Source organism: Psammomys obesus, unplaced genomic scaffold (assembly GCF_907164565.1).
Source record: "Psammomys obesus unplaced genomic scaffold, mPsaObe1.curated_primary_1811, whole genome shotgun sequence".
Classification (NCBI taxonomy): Eukaryota; Metazoa; Chordata; class Mammalia; order Rodentia; family Muridae; genus Psammomys; species Psammomys obesus.
In genome coordinates this window covers 10896927-10917304 of record NW_026586816.1, presented here as the reverse complement: position 1 = coordinate 10917304, position 20378 = coordinate 10896927, and positions in this window count along the sequence as shown.

The window sequence follows — 20378 nt, the reverse complement described above, 5'->3', positions numbered from 1 at the left end:
AATAAAAGATAGAGAAAAAAATGTGTGGCTGTCTCAATTTCAACTGCATTGTTACCATTTAATTAAGGAAAATTGTGCACATACTCTGAGGAAAAACATCATAGAAATGTTTAATGAAATACAAACACTGGTACTTGTGTGGCCCCTCTTTGGATTTACTATCAGTAAACACAGAGGAGATGCAATACAGACGTCCCCTTTCCTGCCGGAGGACAACGCTTACAATCAGTTATTGGCACATCGTTCTTCTGCATGGAGTTCATTATGTTGGTTGCATACCTCAAATCCAAAATGTCTGGCCACAGAAATACCTTCGTCTTTTGAAGTTGGGAATATTTGCATATATAAATAGGGAATCTTGGGAATGGAACCCCAGATTTCTTTAACGTGAAATTCTTTGTTTGCATATATCCTAAACACAGTCTGAAGGAAATTTTATATAGTATTTTAAAATTTGTGTCTGCATTTTGACTGCAATCTGTCACATGAGGTCAGATGTAGAATTTTCTCACTTGCAGGGTCGAATGTTAGTGTCTGGACTATTGTAGAGTTGCACGTTAGGGATGCTCACCTAGTGACTGTCCAAAGGCTTTCACACCAGTCTTGCAGAATTGAAGCTCCTGGCACCACAGAGGTGAAACACACCTGCTTGCAGAGACCATTCAGCCAGCTCTTCCGTGAGTCTGCATTCTAGTGCCTTTACATACAAACTGCACCTGTGTTCTGATTTCCAAACCCCTGCATTTTCCACCACAGAAAGCACAACATCAAAACGTACCTTTGATGTACAGAAACTGTGATGGTTTAATCCAGGTATTGTAGGCAATTAATACAGTAAAATCCTGTCAGGAGTATCTGACATGTTATAAATATTCAACATATGCTCTTTGCTTTTCTTAAAAGAACCAGTTTTTCCCTTGAATATTTAAAAAATCATATACAGCTTAAAACCCAATTAAGAGAATTTTTCCTAGGATGCCTTCAGTAGTCATTATTTTTATATTCCAGCAATATTGCTGCCTCGGATATTACCAAGTTTTGTTTTTTTTAATTTTGATATCTGTCAGAATTGCATTTCTATTAAGCACAAGCAACCAGAGCAACTGCATGACTTTCTCTTTTGCTTCTCTCTGCCGTGTTGTGGGAGTAATGCTATTGACTATAAAGTTTTCATGAAATTGCTCACTGTCATGTCCAGGACACCCACGGCAGTGATTAACCCAGCATGAAGACTGCATCGCCAAATACCATGATGAGATGTGTGTGAAACTTTAAAATAGCTTGCTGGCTCCTTTCTCACAAACGCTCCCAGTAGGCAAAGCGTGGGCACACACTGGGGAGCGGGTGGTGCAGGAATGCTTGAAGCGTGCTCTGTTAAATGGACTCCTCATTCTCACTTGATGTTTGTGCTTCAAAGGTGGCCTTCCAGGCTTGGTCTTTAGCACCCAGCCGTCCAGCAGGAGAGCTGTGAGGATGTCTACCTCTCAGCCCCGATGGGGAGTGAGCTATCTTCCCTTAGCATTCTGCGAAGAACAATCATCTGCTCTAGATGATTGACAAGGCTATTGCCCGACCTGGCTGGAAGGCTATTCTGCCTGACTTAGTGCTAGGAATGTGGACACCCTGCCCCCCCTCCCCTCAGACCTGAGGAGTCTGGGACAGGTGGTTTTCCACACGAAACTAAACTACTTTCTACTGAGGACCAGGTCTATGAGCTTGAATAAGCATGCAGCCTTCTGAAGGCAGATTTCCCTTCTAGGACATGATAGCGTCTGCCTCACAGGTTTGTATTAATGAGATGCTTTGTTGTTATCAGGACCAGGCATGGTGATAGACTTAGGAGGCAAAGGCAAGAGGGTCATGAATTTGAGGCCAGCCTGGGGTGCACAGCAAGACACACACACACACACACACACACACACACACAGAGAGAGAGAGAGAGACATATATATACATATATATATATAATGCTACTGTTCTTTTAGCCCCCATCAGACTACTTTGATGATTCCAGAATAGAGATAGTTTTCCAAGGCTTAAACTCTGTATTCTGAAGTCTTCACTAAAGTAATAGCAAGTTTGACTTCCAAGGGAACTGTCTAGGAATTGTCAGAAAGGTGTGAACTTCAGGCCCAGGGGTTCTTGGCTGTGCTTTGGATGTAGGTGCCTACTTAGACCTCTGTATGTGCTGTCTTAGTTGGGATTTTATTGCTGTGAAGAGTCACATGACCAAGGCAACTCTTGTAAACATTTGACTGGAGCTGGCTTACAGTTTCAGAGGTTCAGTCCTGGCAGTTGCAGGCAGATATGGTGCTGGAGAAGGAACTAGAAGGAGGAGGCTCTCATTCCACACTGGGAGGAGCTTAAGCATAGGAAACTTCAAAGCCCATCTCCACAATGATGCACTTCTTCCAGGAAGGCCACGCCTACCCCAGCAAGGCCACGCCTCCTCGTAAGAGTGCCAGTCCCTGCGGGCCAAGCATTCAAAGCCCTGAGTCTATGGGGGCCGAACCTATTCAGAACACGTTCCCTGACTCAAACCTGCAGACTTTGCAGGGCCTTGTCAGGTGTCTCCAGCACGGCGCAGTCCAGCCAGAAACCAAGTGCCCCTGACCTCGCGTGCAAGGGTGCCCCAGACAGGCCTTTAAGCTGCAACACAGCTCGACATTAGCAGCTTCTGATGATGGAGGTAGTCCCCTGAACTTCATTCTTTTCAGGTCTTTTGTAGTTTCTTTTGACCACCTCACATCTTTCTTTCATTTATTTTAAGTGCTATCTAATGGTCTCATTTTTATATTTCTGCCCCATTGTTTTCACATTTTCTCTGAGAATATTAAGTCGCATAAGAACTGTGAAATTTATCTTGCTGACTACTGTCTTGCTCTCTTGTTTCCTACTATGGAAGGTTTTCAGTAGTGAATAAGTAAATTGATACTCATAATTATAGTCTATTCATCACAGAATACAATGGCTTTACATTTTTTAAATAATCAAATAAATCTGATGACCCAGGTATAAATAGCATAAGTTTCTTGATATTAATATTATTTTATTTCAAAATCATCCCCCTTATTTTTTTACAGTTTATAATTAGGAAAACAAAAGATTAAAACAGTCTCCGGTATCATTATTGCAAGAAGTTGAAAATTTTTACAAACAAGGGCAGGAAGGACTTTACCTCAAACAGGAGTGTGCTTATGGGGAGGGTGAAGTAATCTGAAACATGTTTTGGGCATTGAGCTCAACTGTTAGGTAGCTTATCTCACAAACTTACCTCACAGATGGTTATTTCTGCTAAAGTCAAACCTGTGGTGGCTTGTAGCTTCTCAGTAGTTGCTTGTGTGCCTCTTGATTTTATTTGTTTTATTTTTCTGACGAAAATTCAAACCGGGCCTTGGGGATTTTGACTGGCACAAACATAGAAGGAACAGGACAGGCAACAGAAGGATGGAGAAGGGAGGGTGTGGCTCACCCACAATTTAGGTCTGCTTCTTTGTTTGATCTGCAGCAGATGTTATTTGCTAAACTCTAACAGCTGATCCTTGATTTGAGGATAATTTGTTTATTATGATAGTAAACGGAGCCTGTAAATCTCCATTATAGACTGATGAGAACTGAAGAAATTCATGTATGCTGAAAGCACCAAACAACCCACATTTTTCTAGCTTCTTCTCTCATAGTGTGAAACACTGATAAGAAATATTGACATTGTTAGAGACTTATAAGCAATAAACAATTCAAGTTCTGTATATTAAATATATCCTAAGTTATAGTTCCAAGTGGAAATCATGCTGTGCTTTGATAATTACCAGCAATGGGTTTTGCTTGTGCTCTGTCTCATCCTGAGGTCTTTGTTAACTCAAGCTGCTTGTGAGCTACTGACACCACCGGCTTCAATTTCCCTGAAGGCAATTAGGTGCACCAAGTTTGCATAAGGCCCTTGCAAGCACCAGTATAGCTATTTACACAGCTGTAATCATTATAAATAAATTACTTCATACATTTCAACAAATGAAATCATGTTATTTTATTTTGTCTGCCTTGTCTCTTCTTTGTGCTGCCAAATCACCAGTATGTCATTTATTTTTGCTTATTTGCTGAAATGAGATTTAAAGAATTCAATTAGTAAGCAGGGGCCATGGCTCTCTCCATCCTAGACTTTTGTTCTGCTGTTGGAAAGAAAATATTTCAGAAAATAAAAACAGAAAAGACACAGCAATAAAAGAACAATGTGTATTAAATTTTTGAATCATGTTATTTTTCTTCTGCCAGGTAGATTAAAGAATGATTTTATGGAACAAAAATTTTATTTTATAGAAGTGATACTCATGGAATCTAGGCACATGTGCATGCTGCTCTCTCATGACTTGATAGAATGTTCAGAATATTTCTTCCTGTCACTGTTCTATTGCTCTGAAGAGACATCATGACCAAGGCAACTCTTGCAGAGAAAGCATTTAATTGTGGGCTGGCTTGCACTTTCAGAGGCTTCGTCCATCCTCTTTACCACAGGGAGCATGGTGGCAGGAAGACATGCAGAGGTGCTGGAGAGCTGCGTCCTGAGCCTCCAGGGAGAGGGAGACACTGGGCTTGGCATGAGTTCTTGAAACCTCAAAGCCCAACCCCAGGAACACACTTCCTCTGGCAGGATACATCTCCCAACACTTTCAATCAGTGCCGCTCCCTGGTGACCAAATGTTAAAATATATGAGCCTGCGGGGGTCATTCTCATTCAGAACACTTTGCTGTCCTTCAGAGGCACCAGCCCAGGGCAGTTTACCTTGCCTCCCACTACGGTCCTTTCCCTGATGACCAGTCAGAAAGTGTGAATGTTCTTGCTTTGCCAGATGCCGTTGCAGTTCACCCTTTGGGGCATGTGCCGGCGGTGCGCATGTTCTTGTTTTCCTGTTCACCTACATGCTCAGGTGGATGTGTCTGCATTGCCTCTGCCTGAATGTCCAGGTGCAAGCTTCTGTTTCACATGGCTAGTAGAAGTTCAAGTCTGTAAGGAATGGCAGACTGTTTGAAAAGTGTGGATGTCATTTCACACTCCAAGCAATGGATGAGAAACATTGCTATCACTCCCTTTTGTTCAGAACTAGATTTTGCACATCTCTTCAAGTCTTTTTTTTTTTTTTTTTTTTTTTTAGTTGTGAAAGGCTATCTGATAGTGAATTTTATTTGTATTTTCCTTGTGACTAGTGATATTGAGCCACTGTATGTAATTATTAGTTATTGGCTATTTAATTTTTTTCTGGAGATAAGGCAAGCCTAACTAAGAAGCTATTGTTGTGCCCAGTTTGTGAGGCAGCAAAAGACCAGGCATAGACTCCACTGTAAATACATGAGATGCTATTTATTTATTTATTTATTTATTTATTTATTGTATACGAGTTTGAACATGGGACGAAAACTTCTTGTGGAAACAGGAGAGGAATGCGGCCCTGTGGTCTAGAGAACAGGGATTTTAAAGGGGAAAAAAAAAGGAAGCAGGGAGTTACACACTTTGGCGTTACATGATTGGGTAAGGGAAATGATTGACTTTTGAAGTGATTGGTCCATTTTAGGTGCCAAGACTACAAACAGTTCTGGCCTGGTCATATGGGCTGGTTTCCTAGCAATTGTATAACGAGTGGGCGGGGAAAGAATGCAGTAAGGCTAGTTCTTCCCCTCAGGGCATTGAGGCTAGTTCCTTCTTCCCTGCAGGTGGCTGGATGTGTCTCCACCTAGCTGGCCTGAGTTCAGACTTGTGCTTTAAACTTTAAAATAAGAGCCATTGATTTTTAATTCTTTGGTCTCTCACTACCTGCAAGGGATAGGTACTGGTAGATGGAAGATCAGCTTTTCTGTCTCTTGGTACTCTAGCTACACTAGGGCAAGTCACAGGCTAAAGAGTAGCTGGTCAACACAAAACAGTCTATCTTGATCAATTTGAAGAGACATAGCTGTTAATCTTTTCTGAAACATGTAAAAGACAGATGAAGTCCTGACTGAGGTGTACTGTGGACATGGCTATGGCCATGTCAAGAACCCAATGCCTCAGATTCATGGGTAGAACAAACCTTCTTGTGGTATGTGTGTAAAACTGGAGTGCAGCCTGAGTCGGCCCCTTACCTAGACTTGACGACGCCTTCTTGTTTCCTCCATGAGAGGCATGTAGAGTTGCCCTGTTGAGATGCCCCATTGTTGCAGCAGTTGGCACCACTCCCTCAGAGTGGGCACAGCCCACCTGCTCTGTATGCGCTGGGTCCATGTTCCTTCCCAGGCATGTTTCCAGGGCCAAGCCATGCTGGGTGTGGCATTTCTCTGAAGCTTCTTTCAAGATATGTCGTCTTTGGCTATAAATGACTTTTTGTATATCTAAATGCACTTATTTGGGGCTCATTCTGTTAGAGTTTTACAGATGTTTAGATTACCACCTTCACATTTGTGAAACCTCTCATCAGGTTTTCATTGGAGTATTAAAAAGAGTTACTTTCATTTATTGTTTTTTAAACGTTGAACTATCTTGGCATTAACTGAGATAAATCTCACTTGTTCCTGAGCTACCAGCAATGAAAGCTCCCGTATACATTGCTGGGTTCAATTTGCTAATATTTTGTTAGGGATTTTTGCTTCTGTACTTAAGAGACATCAGTCCTTAGTTTTCTTGCAATATATCTGACTTTGATATCAAGGTAATGAAGTTTCATAGAATGGCTTAGAAAATAGTTCTTATTTTATTGTTACTGACAAGTTGAGTACTGATACAGTTTCTCTTGAATCTTGGTCAAATTCATCAGTTACTACATATGAAAATGATGATTTCTGTTTGAAAAAATCTTCCTCTTCCTCCTTACCACACTGAGGCAAGTCATATCACTAAGCTTCTTTTAAAGCACTCCTTGGTGGTTATTAGTTATTTAATTTATTTTTAAAAATTAGCCCTACTGAAATTATCTCTTCCTTATTGGGTTTGGTTTGGCTAGGCTAATTTCATCTTTGTAATAATTTATTTACTTCATCTATGTTATTGAATTTCTTGGAAAACTTGTAGATTAGCATTTTTCTTTATGTTTTTGACACCTCATGTCCACCTGCTTGTGCATGTGTATTTAAACCCCATTAATTTCCAGGTGAGGAAAAACCTCTCTCAGCTTTACCTATGCATGTAAAAACTTATTTTAAAATTAAACTGTCATAAGAAGATCATTTTAATTCACACCATTTAGCCAACATGTATAACTCATGCACACCATTGGAAGCCCTAACCTAGAAGGAAAATAAGCCACGAGGAAATCGCATACACAGACAACTCTGAGACTGGCTTAGCCTACGTTTACAAAACAATGACTTTCTGTATTGGTTCCATCAATTGACTGAGCTTAAACTCTGATTAACCCAGACACCGAGAAATTACATTCATCTTGACTCCAGATGGCAAACGTACTTATAAATTCTGTTGCTTGACTGCATTGCTGTTCTATGAAGCTGTATGCAGCTGGTAAATGGTGATGTTGGGTTGTATATGAAGGAGATGGACACAGGACTGCAGTGTGAAAAATTATTTTCAGTATAGGTCCTATATACGTAACTGCTGATGTCTAGCCCTTTTCAACATAATCCTGTTACATTTGATCCAATAATTGTCCCTACTTGAACAACTAACCCAGACAAATGCATAAATTATATGACAGATTATTTTATCAGTGCCTACTTAAATTATGAAATCTCTTGATTTAAAAAAAAAAATCTTAGAAACAAAATCTCCCATAGCCCAGGTTGGTTTGAACTTTTTAGTAACCGAGAGTAGCCCTGAACTAATGATTATTCTAACTTCACCTCCACAAGGTGAGTTATAGGTATGCACCTACAGATCCATCTCTGAAATGTTCTGAATTAAGTAAAGTCATGCAGAGAAATGTCTCATTAATTCATTGTTTCCCTTAATAGATAGCCATTGGTAGTCTACTATTTGTCAACAATTTGCCCTCAGGCTGAAAGACAAAACCGATGAGATTAAGGATCAATAATAGACAATAATAAACAATAAACAAAATTTATCTTCTTTTATTTTAATTGGAAAAATAATATAATATGTTTTATTTAAGTATTCCCCTCCCAGATCCTCCCCAACTCCCAACTGTAAGGCTCATTATTTCTCTTTGTTTATTTAGAAAACAAACAAACAAACAAAAATCTCAAACAAGAATTTGTAAATAAACAAAGAAAACATTAGATACACACACCAAAATAGAACCCCCAAAACCACAAAATCAGAAACCATAATATACAAGCAAAAGATCAGTAAGACCAAAAAACAAAAAACAAAAAAATCCCAAACAAAGCAACATGAGGCAAAAACAAAAAACAAAACAACAACTACAAAAATACAATTGAGTGTGTTTTGTGCTGGCCATAGGCAGAGGGCCTACCCTTAGGTATGGTTAACATACCCAGTGCGATTTACCTGGTAAAGCTAACAGACTCTGTAGGGGGTTAGCAATTGGAGAGAGCTTACAGTTACAGTTAGGAGCTAATGTCCACTGCTACCTCTCCAAACCAGGACTGTGTTTGCTTGAACCTGTGCAGGGCCCTTGCATCTTTATCTTCTACTTGGATCAAAGCTCTTAGAGAAACTCCAGACATAATGTAGAAGCAGTATTTAATGAGCATTTAATGTGTGAACTGTAATACAACTGTTCTACAGAATTACTTTGTACAGTAAGCCGGTTTCTTGCAGCATGGGTTTAATTTAAAGCTGATGTGCTACACAAATGAACACCACTTTGACAGTGACATCATCTTTCCTTTGAGAACTCAGTGTCCACCTTGCATCGAGTGACTACCATACCAAACCACACAAGTGTGGAATAATTCTCTCCTCACACAAAATTCGGTTAACACCTCTGGTACAGAATTTGGAAGGAAAATACCTGATAACTTCATTAAGTTAAACATTAATTTCAGGCACATTTTATGAGCTAACTATTTTCGTTACAACAGGCACATTCACGAAAGGGAAAGGGAAATAATACAAAAGAAAACAAATCTCTAAAACAGCCTTTCCAAGCTTTTAGTTTCACACAAAAGACTGACGCTAACGTAAGATGTTCTTGACTTAGCTGCCCTCATTGTCTTGTCAGGGAATCCTGGAAAAGTAAGTTCAATGCAAGTGAATGGTAAGGGTCAGGACATGATCTTCATCCTGCTCACAAAGTTCATTTTCCTCACTGTGTTGTTTTTTTTTCCAGTGTGCAACAGTTAATATTGTGCAGCTCATCTGACTTCATACACATTTCCTATTACAGGTGGGTGTGGCAGCAAACTTTCCACCAAAGGAAAGCACAGTGGAGTGACAGAACTTTCCATGAGTTGGATGCTTACCTAATCTTTGTTCTGATTCTTGCTATAAGCCAGCTTCTGTTCCATGTCTTCCATCATGCGCCCCAACCCCAAGTCTATCATGAGGGAAAGTAAGAGAATCCCAGGTCTCTGAGAGTGTGCCCACTCAAGGTGGCTGAGACACTGCCTGGAGCTGATCACTCCATCCTCAGTCTCTTGTTACAGGATCTAATATTGCCCCAGTGTATGTGACAGCAGATGCAGACTTGATCTTGCATAGAAGCCTTCAGATTTAGATGTCAGAAACACAGCCTTGTGTTTTGTGCCCCTGACTGTAAATATTTTATAACCATTTAATATTATTTAGAAAAAACTGAATTTATAACACTTTCTCTGAATAAACCATCACTTTTATCCCCAATAGCACTGCTACATGATTTTCATGCAGTTCTTGCCTTGGGTGGATTCCCTAGAAGTAACATCTTAGTGAGTGAGTCTCTACAGGTATTGGAAATTTTCAAGAGAAAAGTGTAAAATACTCGGAAAAGCTGCCTGGAGGGAGCAGTAGCCAAGAGAATCCTGGATTCTGCTCTAATCCAGCTTTGGCCTCACTGCCCAGGGAGCTCTAGAGTAGAAAGCATCCTGCTAAGCCACCTGAGTTTTGACTTCCCTCCTTTGTTGAGTGGTGGGATCTTCCAGGCATTTCCAGGAGGCTAAGCAGTACTCCGCTGGTGCTGTCTGCTGCAGTAGAGAGCGGCTGGGAGCTGAGAGCAGCCAGAACCACCACAGATGAAAGCAGAACAGCCATCTCTGTAGTGCACCAGCATCTACACCTTCCCTTACCTTCAAGTGAGTGAGATTACACTGCAGGTCTCCTTAGATGACGTTGGTGAGTAACGCTTCACAAGAGGGAATGCTTCTGTGACTTCAAATGTGGTCAATAATTTTCCACAGGAACTATCTAATGGGAAGGCTAATGGTCAGAAAGTTGAGTTTTGATTTAATAAAAAATATTGGGAAGTTGCTCTGCATAATAAAATGTAGAAGAACAAATCATGCTGGGAACAGCAGTTTTCAGGAACACCAGAAAAGGAGTCCCAGTTCAAACAGAAGATATAATGTATGGTGGTTCAAAGCTGGATAGCCTTTGAATCAAGAATTCTCAAGGACATGCTAAAGTGATAATGAGGAAGATTCTTGACTTCCCTGCTTTTTATTCTGCTTACTCAGAGATAATAAGGAACAAGAATAAGTGTTGACTCTTAAAATACTACTATAAATGCGTATGACTTGGACACAGTAGAAGACCCAAGAGTGACTCTTTTTATTAAAGGAAAGTCCTGAAATGGTAGGCCAGACATACTAGGGACAGAACAGGAAAGTATGGTGACGAAGGAAACCTTCAGGCAAGCATTTCAGAATGGACTTGTACTTCAAACAGGGCATGAAATTGGCTTAAATTCTTTGTGCCTCAGTTTCCTCATATTTAAATTTAGAATAACAACATTTTCTCATGGAATTGAACTGAAAATTAAGTGACATACTTTTTTTTTTTTCCCAAACTATATTTTTATTCTTTTCCCCATGGCTTATATATCCAAAATCTTCCAAGCAGTACAAAAATCACAATGTGATTACATTCTATTTTTCTTTAAGTAAAAGACTACAATAAAGTATGCCAAAGAAAAACATGTTCCCAAATAAACTCACATGATCAAATGTTTTACGTATTAAGTGTAAAAAAAATAAATTATTTCCAAGGACCTATATGCATTTGACATACTTTTTATAAGACTCTGAATTGTGCCTATGTCATACCGTAGCTTCAATAAACTATGTTGTTACTATTCCGCATTAAAAGGCAAAGGGCTTTCTCAATTGAGAGCATTTCAGCAGGGTTGGCGCGTCACTTGCTTTATGACATGACTATAGAAGCTACAGAGATATACAAGTTGAGCTCTGAAATTGCTATTGTGCAAAAGTAATATGATTAACTTGGTCCTGTAGGCGGCACAGATCCACTGAATACTGAATATATTTCCAAGAATCAGGACATAGTGTCAGTTAGCTCATGCGGTATAACCAAACAATCTGTAAATTACTGCCTTACAACAAACCAGTAGGATTGGCTCAACACTGAACAGTCTGAAGATTCTGGCTTAGAAAGGCTAATAAATACTTCCGGAGTCACATAAACTTTTTCATGATCATGTGTTTGTTTCCTGTTCACAAGGCAAGTCTGCAGCAGAGGACCATCAGGTGCTGGTTTGCAGCTCATTGAACTCTACATCGACTGGTAGGCTACTTACTCCATGGTCTATCCCTGATGAAAGAGAATGAGGTGGAGGTAATTACAGGACAAAAACATGCATACAGGAAGTGACTGAGGCCACGGGGAAAGAACCTAGTAAGCTCTGCAGGAGTCCTTTCATTCCTGGGGGTGGGCAGATGCTGCCACTCTACCATTAGCACTCATGTCAGTGTAAGGTCCTGGTGAAGCTGTTGGTAGGAAAAGCAAGGTGAGAAAGTTCTTCCAGGTAGTGTGTGTGTTGTATAAATTCCAAAGTGACAGCCGCCTAGGCCTCACTTCTTTTTCCGGTGTTCTGACTTCTTTCTTGTAGATATTCCTGTGATTGTGGCTAGACCCAGGAGGAAATATGGCTGGGAGAAGTCGGGGTCATTTTTCGGGCAAAGAGACCTGATTATTATTTATGCATGATTGAAAACAGTCGTAAGGCACCAAGACAGGAAAATTTATTGTTGAAACATAAAAGGAATTTTAGCATGTAAAGTTGGAACAGTCTCAACAACAACATGACCAAAACCCTTATAATAGTATATCTATTTAGGAAGCCAAAACGTGGGGGAGGGAGGGGATAATGAAAGTATATTTTAATAGTTTTTTTAAATAAAAAGAAAGCCAAAGAATTGATAGAATCCCAATAGATGTACTAAAGCAAATAGATAACACTGACAGGTATTGCATTTTTGATAGAGTACAAAGTAATACTTAAGCCCTAAATTATACCATGTGGTTGACATAGTTATATAAATATTGACTTCTATATCCTATAGGAAGTATATTGTCAAAGACCACTAACCTATAAGACGATAATTGATTGAGCATCATATTTTAATATGAAACCAATGGTTATTTCATATTAATATTAAACCTAAGATCAAAATTTAAATATTTAAGTGTTCTGTGGGGCATGTGGACCATGCCACCGGGGAGCAGGCATAGAACTGGCCAGCTGGAGCATGTTCAATCCATGGAGATCTTGAACTTGAGACTGGCAGGAGTAAAACGCCCTCCCTGCATGCCCTGGTTCACGTAGGCTGGCGACCCCCAACTCTCAAGGAAGTCACAGGAAGTGGCGCAGCCAGCACCTGCAGGCAAATAGGGTATCAGCAGCATCCCAGCACAACTAATGGAATCCCTTCATCCTGAAAAGCCCTTCGCACTGAACAGGCTTATAAGTCCCTGTCCACCTTGATAAACTGGCACAAGCTATTTCACTGGCGAGCATCTGAGAGCGGCTGTTTTCACTGATACGTAACACTGGGAGACCGCTCTGGAAAGGGCCTCCTCTCTCTGGACTTGCACTGCTGGACCCTCACCTGCCCAGCTAGGTTCCCACCGCTGCCACCGGAACTGCTCCTCTTCTTTCCTTCTTGTCCCTCGTGGTGAAGGGCTATAATCGCCCACTGAGGAGAGAAGCTTGGTCACCCCCATTCCCCCAGACATTCCCAGCTGGACTGAGACCCTGCAGAGCCCCGCCACTCCGGACTCTGATCCTTCCCTCCTGGCTCAGTGTTTGGCAGCGTCTGGACAGCCCAAGGGACAAAGCAGAGAGTTTTATGGTTTCATTTGCTGTGATAAAACATTCTGACCAAAAACAACTTGGGGAGGAAAAGGTTCATTTGATTTACCCTTCCAGGTCACAGTACATCACCAAAGGGAGCCAGGGCTGGAGGTATGAAGGAACTTGGCTTTTTGGCCCATTCTGGCTCATGGGTAGCCAGCTGGCTTTCTCACACACTCCAGGTATACATGTTCAAGAAATGACACTATTCAAAGTTGCCTGAGCCCATCTGTACCAATTAAGGAGATCAAGACAATCTCTAACAGACCAACTGGTAAGACAACTACTCAGTTGAGACCCTTTGTTCAAGTGATTCTAGGATGTGCCCCATTGACAGTAAATGCTCAGAAGGACGTTAGTTTTCAACCAAGCCCTGGGCATAAATCCAGATGCTTGAGCTGCAGCCATACTAGGTTGTAACTAACATGCTCCCAAGGGTAATTGCAGCTGGGTTTTTCTGTCATGTCGTAGATAAGATGTACATGAAATCATTAGAGAAGTGGCGAGGCTTTACAGCTGATGCTTCATGCAGGAAATGCTCCTGACATTAGCTTTAAGAAAAGCCAGGCCTCTTCCAACTAAGATGAAATCACTTTTCCTTCCTTCCTCCTTCCTTCCTTCCTTCCTTCCTTCCTTCCTTCCTTCCTTCCTTCCTTCCCTCCCTCCCTTCCTCCCTCCTTCCTTCCTTCTCTTTCTCTTTCCTTTTTTATTTTCAAGATAGAGTGTGTGTGTGTGTGTGTGTGTGTGTGTGTGTGTGTGTGTGCAGTTTTGGCTTTCCCAGAATTCACTCTGTAGACCAGGTTGGTCTTGAACTCACAGAGATCTGCCTGACTTTGCCTCTTAAGCGCTGAGATTAAAGGTGTGTGCCACCACTGCCTGGCAATAAGTGGAAGAAAAAACATAAAATTTAAATATCTGACCCCACCCCCAAGATAACTATTGTTGATCTGTGAATTGAATGGAATTGAATTGCGTGTTCTTTTGGGCTGCCCAGAGGTTGAATCTGAGAAAAACAAATTGAGTATTAGGTTCATCTAGGAAGGGAGCCAAGTTGTAAAGTATGAGAGAAGGGAAAAGAAAAGAAGGCTGAGACTGTGAACATTTGCAGAAGGCTGAGACAAGGTGAAAAGCTTGCCCTGATATCTCCTACCTGTGAGCAGAGGGACCTGAGGTATCTAATACTCAGCGCAATGAGCCTTAGGCCATGGGCTGCCTCAAGGCAGCCTGTCTGTCCTATCACGGCAGCCTCCGCAACCAGGCACAGACACAAACGATGCCCATCAAAGCAGCAAACACTGAGGAGATATATGTGAGCTGTGATTTAAAGCATCTGTGGTGGGCTTTTTATTTTTTTAACCTTTGTCTTCCAGAAACTCTTCCTCTGTGGTCCAGGCTGCCCTGAGTTGTTTGCCATTTTCCTTTGAATTAAAGCATTCCTATTGAATTGAAACGTTTCATCATGAGCTTCAGGAGATGAAGCAAACATCACATTGCTTGAACATGCATTTGAAAGACATTACCTCCATAGTGGTATAAAAAGGGATGAAAAGCTGTAAAGGAAGGGGAGGGAGGAGAGCGGACTTGCCCAGCAAAGAGCTATCCAGAGTGGAGCTGCCTGAAAGCTATGCAAAAAAGCCCCAGAGCTGTATCTTCCGCGAGTCTTCTTCACCATGGGGTGTGCTTCTCAGTGGTGTAGTTGAAGTAATCTTTCCTCCATATTCCCATTAGCAACCCCAATAAAAACCCATCAGTTCACAAAGTTGGACTTGTGCAGCCATTACTTTGGTCCATTATGGGTTCCCTTTCCTAGGTAATTAGACACGTGTGTTTTCTCCCCAGGGAAGCCCTGTCACACAGCAGCCTACACCTTGAAGTCTTCCAGCCTCCTGCCCAGGCTGCAGCCCTGGGCTTGTAGCGTCTGTCATTATGCCAGGCAGGGCCACATGCGCGCATCTCTTTACTAACTGCTCATATTCTTTAATAGAGTATGAAACAAGTCAAAAATACAGTTTGTATGGGGCAGGAGAGATGGCTCAGCGCCAAGTGTATATACTGCTTTTACAGAGGATCTGAGTTCCAGTCTCAGCACCCACATCTGTTGGCTTCAGCTCCAAAGGGTTACTCTGTCCTCTGAGGACAGAATCCACACAGAGACATACACAAATAGACATTGAATACATAACCCAATCTTTGAAAATGAGGGTCATGTAATGTTGGGGGCTTAGAGAATGTACATGACTCAGTATTCTCTTTTTTCCTGTGACTCTGACCTCCATCCCAGAGAACCTCCTAGATACAAAAGAGCTGCTAGGAAAACAGGATAAATACATATTACTGAGACTTTTGAGGACCTTTCTAGTTGTAATACTATGGTTGCCATTTTTTTTTTTCATCAAGCTGCTTTCTGCCTTCTGCTGGATCCTTTTCTTCTTAAAGCAAATATTTTAAAACTCATAAAAAGTCATTTGAATTTCAGCAGTGATAGGAGGGGTAAAAAGACTGGTGCAGTAAAGAAACACAACAAAATGTTACCAAACAGTCCATTGGATGGCTATTTAAAATCCACAGTGGCTATCCAGAGAAGAGTAGCCATAGCAACAAACCAGAGTATTATTCCTGAGTGTGAGGACCCACTGGAGGAGGATGGACAATGCTGAAGGCAGGAATCTCCAGCAAGTGGGCTCCCCCTGCACAGCTCTGCCTTACAAACTGGAAAGGAGCAGTTCTAGCTGAAGCTGCTAGTCTCCTCAATGAACACAGAGTATATCTATAGCATTGGCAACCTCCTTGGAGAACTGAAAGTTGGCTTCCTTAGATATAACCTAAATGGAAGTATATTTTTAAAAATATCTTTCTTTGATCGACTTCACATTATGGAGAATAAGAGAAAAACAAACAAATAAAAAAAAAAAACAACCAAAAAAAAGAAAAAGAAAAAGAAATCGACAGAGGACCGCATGGGAACTGGGAGGGAGCTGAGATGTGCCTTTTCAAGCAGCCCCGTTTACACTGTTCTGAGTTCAGGCTCTGATCACGTGGTGTCCACATGAAGCTGTATGCGGCTGCTTTGGTGCCTACAGGGTCCCTTTTGTCTGGCTGACGTATCAGCCGCAGCGCGCATGGCAACTGCCCTTTCAGCTGCTCTTTGTAGGGACTTGCCTCTCTACGAAATGCTTAGGCAGCTCCTGAAATCTGAAGGCAAAGGCTGGGGTATAAAAATTTGTCCTGTTCCCTAAATTCCACATCAGCCTCAAACCAGACCATGAGTGAGTGAGTGTTTCTTGTCTTGTTTTTCGCTGTTCTATTTTATCTCTCTCAATTAGTTAGAGATTCCTTTTAAGTATTCTCAATCAGCAAAACGCTTGTAGGATGATTTTATTTCGGGAATTGGCTCCTAGGTAATCCAATCTCAAACTGACATCTGGGGAACAAGACTGAGCCAATCTGGCTTCCATCTGTGGTCATAAGGAGAACTAGTGAGTTGAACTCTCAGGGCGTGTTCCGCAATGGCAGAGCTGCTCGTTTGTGAGTGCACATGATTTTTAACATGCTAACCTACACTTTTACTGAGCTAATCTTCTCACGCATGCCTTACTTCCCTCTGTTTTTCCTGCTTCTCTGATATCACACCATCAGTAGCTTACACATCTTCCTCACTAGAGGATTACTTTCTGGTAACCTGATATAAGACATACTCCAATACATAGTGGAGGATGCAGATATGTCCCTTGCAATTCAACGAAACCCACCTAAATCTAATGGTATCTTTTCCTAGTCATCCCAAGTCATTTGCAAAAGATTTCTGGTGACAGAGTTCTTGATACTATGATCTGAAGATATGAATCATCTTATGTATTAAACTAAATGACCTCTAGGGCAGAGGCCAGCTCAGCTCTAGGGCCATCTCCATCATTCTCCATGTACTAGGATTGGGGGATGGAATGAAAATAAATCAAACAATTTCTGGTTGGGCGGGATTGGTTTAGGCACCTTTATAAAACATTTCAGATTATGACTTGAAAATTTTTCATGCAGTAGTTTTTCTGTCACTCTGAGGGCACTTTCCTGCAAAGCTCTGACCCTTCATGCTGAAATCGACTCTGCTTAGTTTCCTTTCTGGACCTCGGCATCTCTCTCCGCGTCCTTACCTGATAGGGCCATCTTGTCTGGAGTCGCTTAGGAGGTTATCCCTTTGTCTCCTAACCTCTCAGAGACAGACATTGGCAATTAATAATGTTGGAACTGCTAATGTTGGAACTGCAAAGCCTATACACTGGCCTCTGGCTGAAACCATACTGTGTAGAAATTAATTGTGTAGCTACGGAGTCTGGAAGAGCCAGTTTCCAGCGGAGACTGCATTGCTGATGAGCTCTCTTCCGGCTCTCTCTCCAGCTTTCCGTCCTCTCTTTCGTTTCTCCTGGCACCTCTCCCTCAGTGAGTCCTTTGAGAGGAGCTCACCCGAGGCTTCCTATGGCCAGCCATTGTCATGCTGGCAGTGTAGGAAGTGGGTGTGCATGGGGGAAGATGGGGCTGGGAAATGACCACCATTGCTAATTTGGTCCACAGTAAATAGAAGGTTCTTGAAGCAGGCAGAATTGTATTTCATTCCATTTTCCAGTCATCCAAATATGTCTTCAATATGTGGTAACAAAGAGAAAGGCTACTACTGCTTTCTTTTTCAAGAAGTTGGAGAATTGTTTTCATCTGTTGGTTTCATTCACAGCTGTATCCTTAGAGTTAGAGACAGGGGGTCCTAAAGTATTTGTTGAATGTAGTTGAACAAATATCTCATTGGTAGACTTTTCTATTTCTGAGCACACTTGGGATAAATAGAGATATTAAAATGGCAGGCTTAAGGGACAAAAAAGAAGATTAACCTACTTTTAGCTTTATTAACTTTGCTTCGACAGTCTTTCCAGTGAAGTGGGACAAGTCTTATTAAATGCTAATTACCTTCCCCATTCTGCTGTATTCTGCTTGTTTTGTTCTTGAGGGTGTGTTTGCCATAAAGAACTTAACTTACTCAATTCAAATATTCATCATACATGAGTTCAAAAGCACAGTTTCTGGGCACTGCCCCTTACTGAATTATAATGCCATATCAAAAGTCAGTTTGACATTTATTCAGATCAGCTGAGCTTTTCATTTATGGGGAGGACTATGTAGCCAGGGTCACTTATGGAATCCAGGAGCCTCTGTGTCATGTAAGAAGCAGGGTAGAATATCTCCAGATGAGGTTATGTCTGGCAACAGTTCTTGCTAATATCTTTATTAGTAACAAAGTTTACACAGTTCTTGATAGGTGAGAGTAGAATCAAAGTGAATTTGGAAGGATAGTGCCAATGCTTTATGCCTAGAACAAATGTCTTTTTATTTCCTCTGTCAGTCTTAGTTAGCTATCAAGATTGGAACTTAGATCAAGGTCAACATCTGAATGCCAAAAAACTTAGTGATGTTTTAACTCCACTTCTGTTTTCATGAAACCATAAGATATATTTTCTGTGCTTTACGCGTGTGTGGAGCAGGGGTAAGTTCATTTGCAGCGATGGGGCGGGCTCTAAAGCTACTGTTTTGTGTGTCTCTGCCCCGACCCACTTCCCTGCATCATTTTACAGTCTCAGCAGTACTAAATACACTTCTGCACTTTGCCACCTCTGTGTGGTTTCCCTCATATCTTTCCTAATGAGCATGAGGTGATGCCTTGCTTTGGTTGCAATTTGCATTTCCTTGATTGTTAGTAATATTAAATATATATTTGTGTGTTATTTTGGCCATATGTGTTTGTGGAGAAATAATTATTCAAGCCCTTTACACACTTTTAATTGGCTTGATTTGGGGGGTGGGTAGAAAATGTTCTTCATACATTCAAGTTTTAGCCCTTATCAAAAACATAATTTACAAATTTTTTTCCAATTCTGTAAGCTTTTGCCCAACTGTGTTGCTTGTGTTCTTTGATGCTCAATTTCTTTATATTTGATATATAGTCTTAATTGTCTAGTCTTATTTTGTCTGATTTCTGTCTCTCTCTCTCTGTCTGTATATATATATGTGTGTGTGTGTGTGTGTATGTTCATTTGTAAACAATTATACATGTGTGAAGAAGACAGAGGGAAGTCTTGTTATTCATTTTCAAGTGCATTTACCTTGTGAAAGATAGGGTCCCTCACTGACCTAAAACTCACCAAGAAGGAGAGGTTGGCTTTCCAGTAAGTCCTATATGTCTGCCTGTTTTGATCTTCTTACCTATGGAATTATAAGTAGGAACCATGAACAATGTATTTTATATGTGAGCTCAAAAATTGTTATGAAAGTTTTAACCTTTATCTTCTTCTATGTTTTATAGCTTCAGGTTCACACTTAGTTCTTTCATCCATGTTAACTTAATTTTTAAATGTGTTGGGAAACAACAGCCTCACCTCATTCTCTTTTATGAGAATGCCACCTTTTCAAGCACCAATTTCAAAGAGACCGTTCTTTTCTCAGTGAGTTATCTTGGAATGCTTGTTAAGAGAGCCACCTGACTAAATACACAAAGGCATTTTTTTTTCTGGGATTTTTACTCTTTCCTGTTTATCTTCAAGCCAATACAGTGCTATACTAATTTCTGTCTCTTTAAATATGTTTTGAAGGAAGGGACTATGATGGTTCCACTTTTGATCTTCCTTTCAATATTAATTTAAGTATTTGAGATTTCATATTACTTTTGAGACGGTCGTTTCAACTTCAGCAAGAAGAAGTAATGGTATGAATTCAGCAGTGTGCTTAACAGGGAAGTACTGTAATTCCAGCACTGCTCTTTCCACTCTGGGCTGCTCTGGTTATTTGAGGCTGTTATGCTTGCATATGCATTTTAGGACACGTTGTTTTCTACTGCTATAAGGATGACAGGGAAATTTTAATGAGAATTTTATTGAATCTGCATATATTCATTTTATAATATTAATTGTCCTAGGCTATGAGCATACAGCCTTGGGTACCTGTGCATTTTTTCTTTTCTTTTCTTTTCTTTTTTTTTATTTCTTACTTTAGTGTTTTGAAGTTCACATTATACATTATATAGGTTTTTAACCTACTAGGTTAGGTTTTATCCATATGTGTGTGTGTATGTATGTGTATTTGAAAACTTTTAAGACTTATCAATTTCCAGGGTTTTTTTTGTTCATTATGGGTACATAGAAACAAAACTAT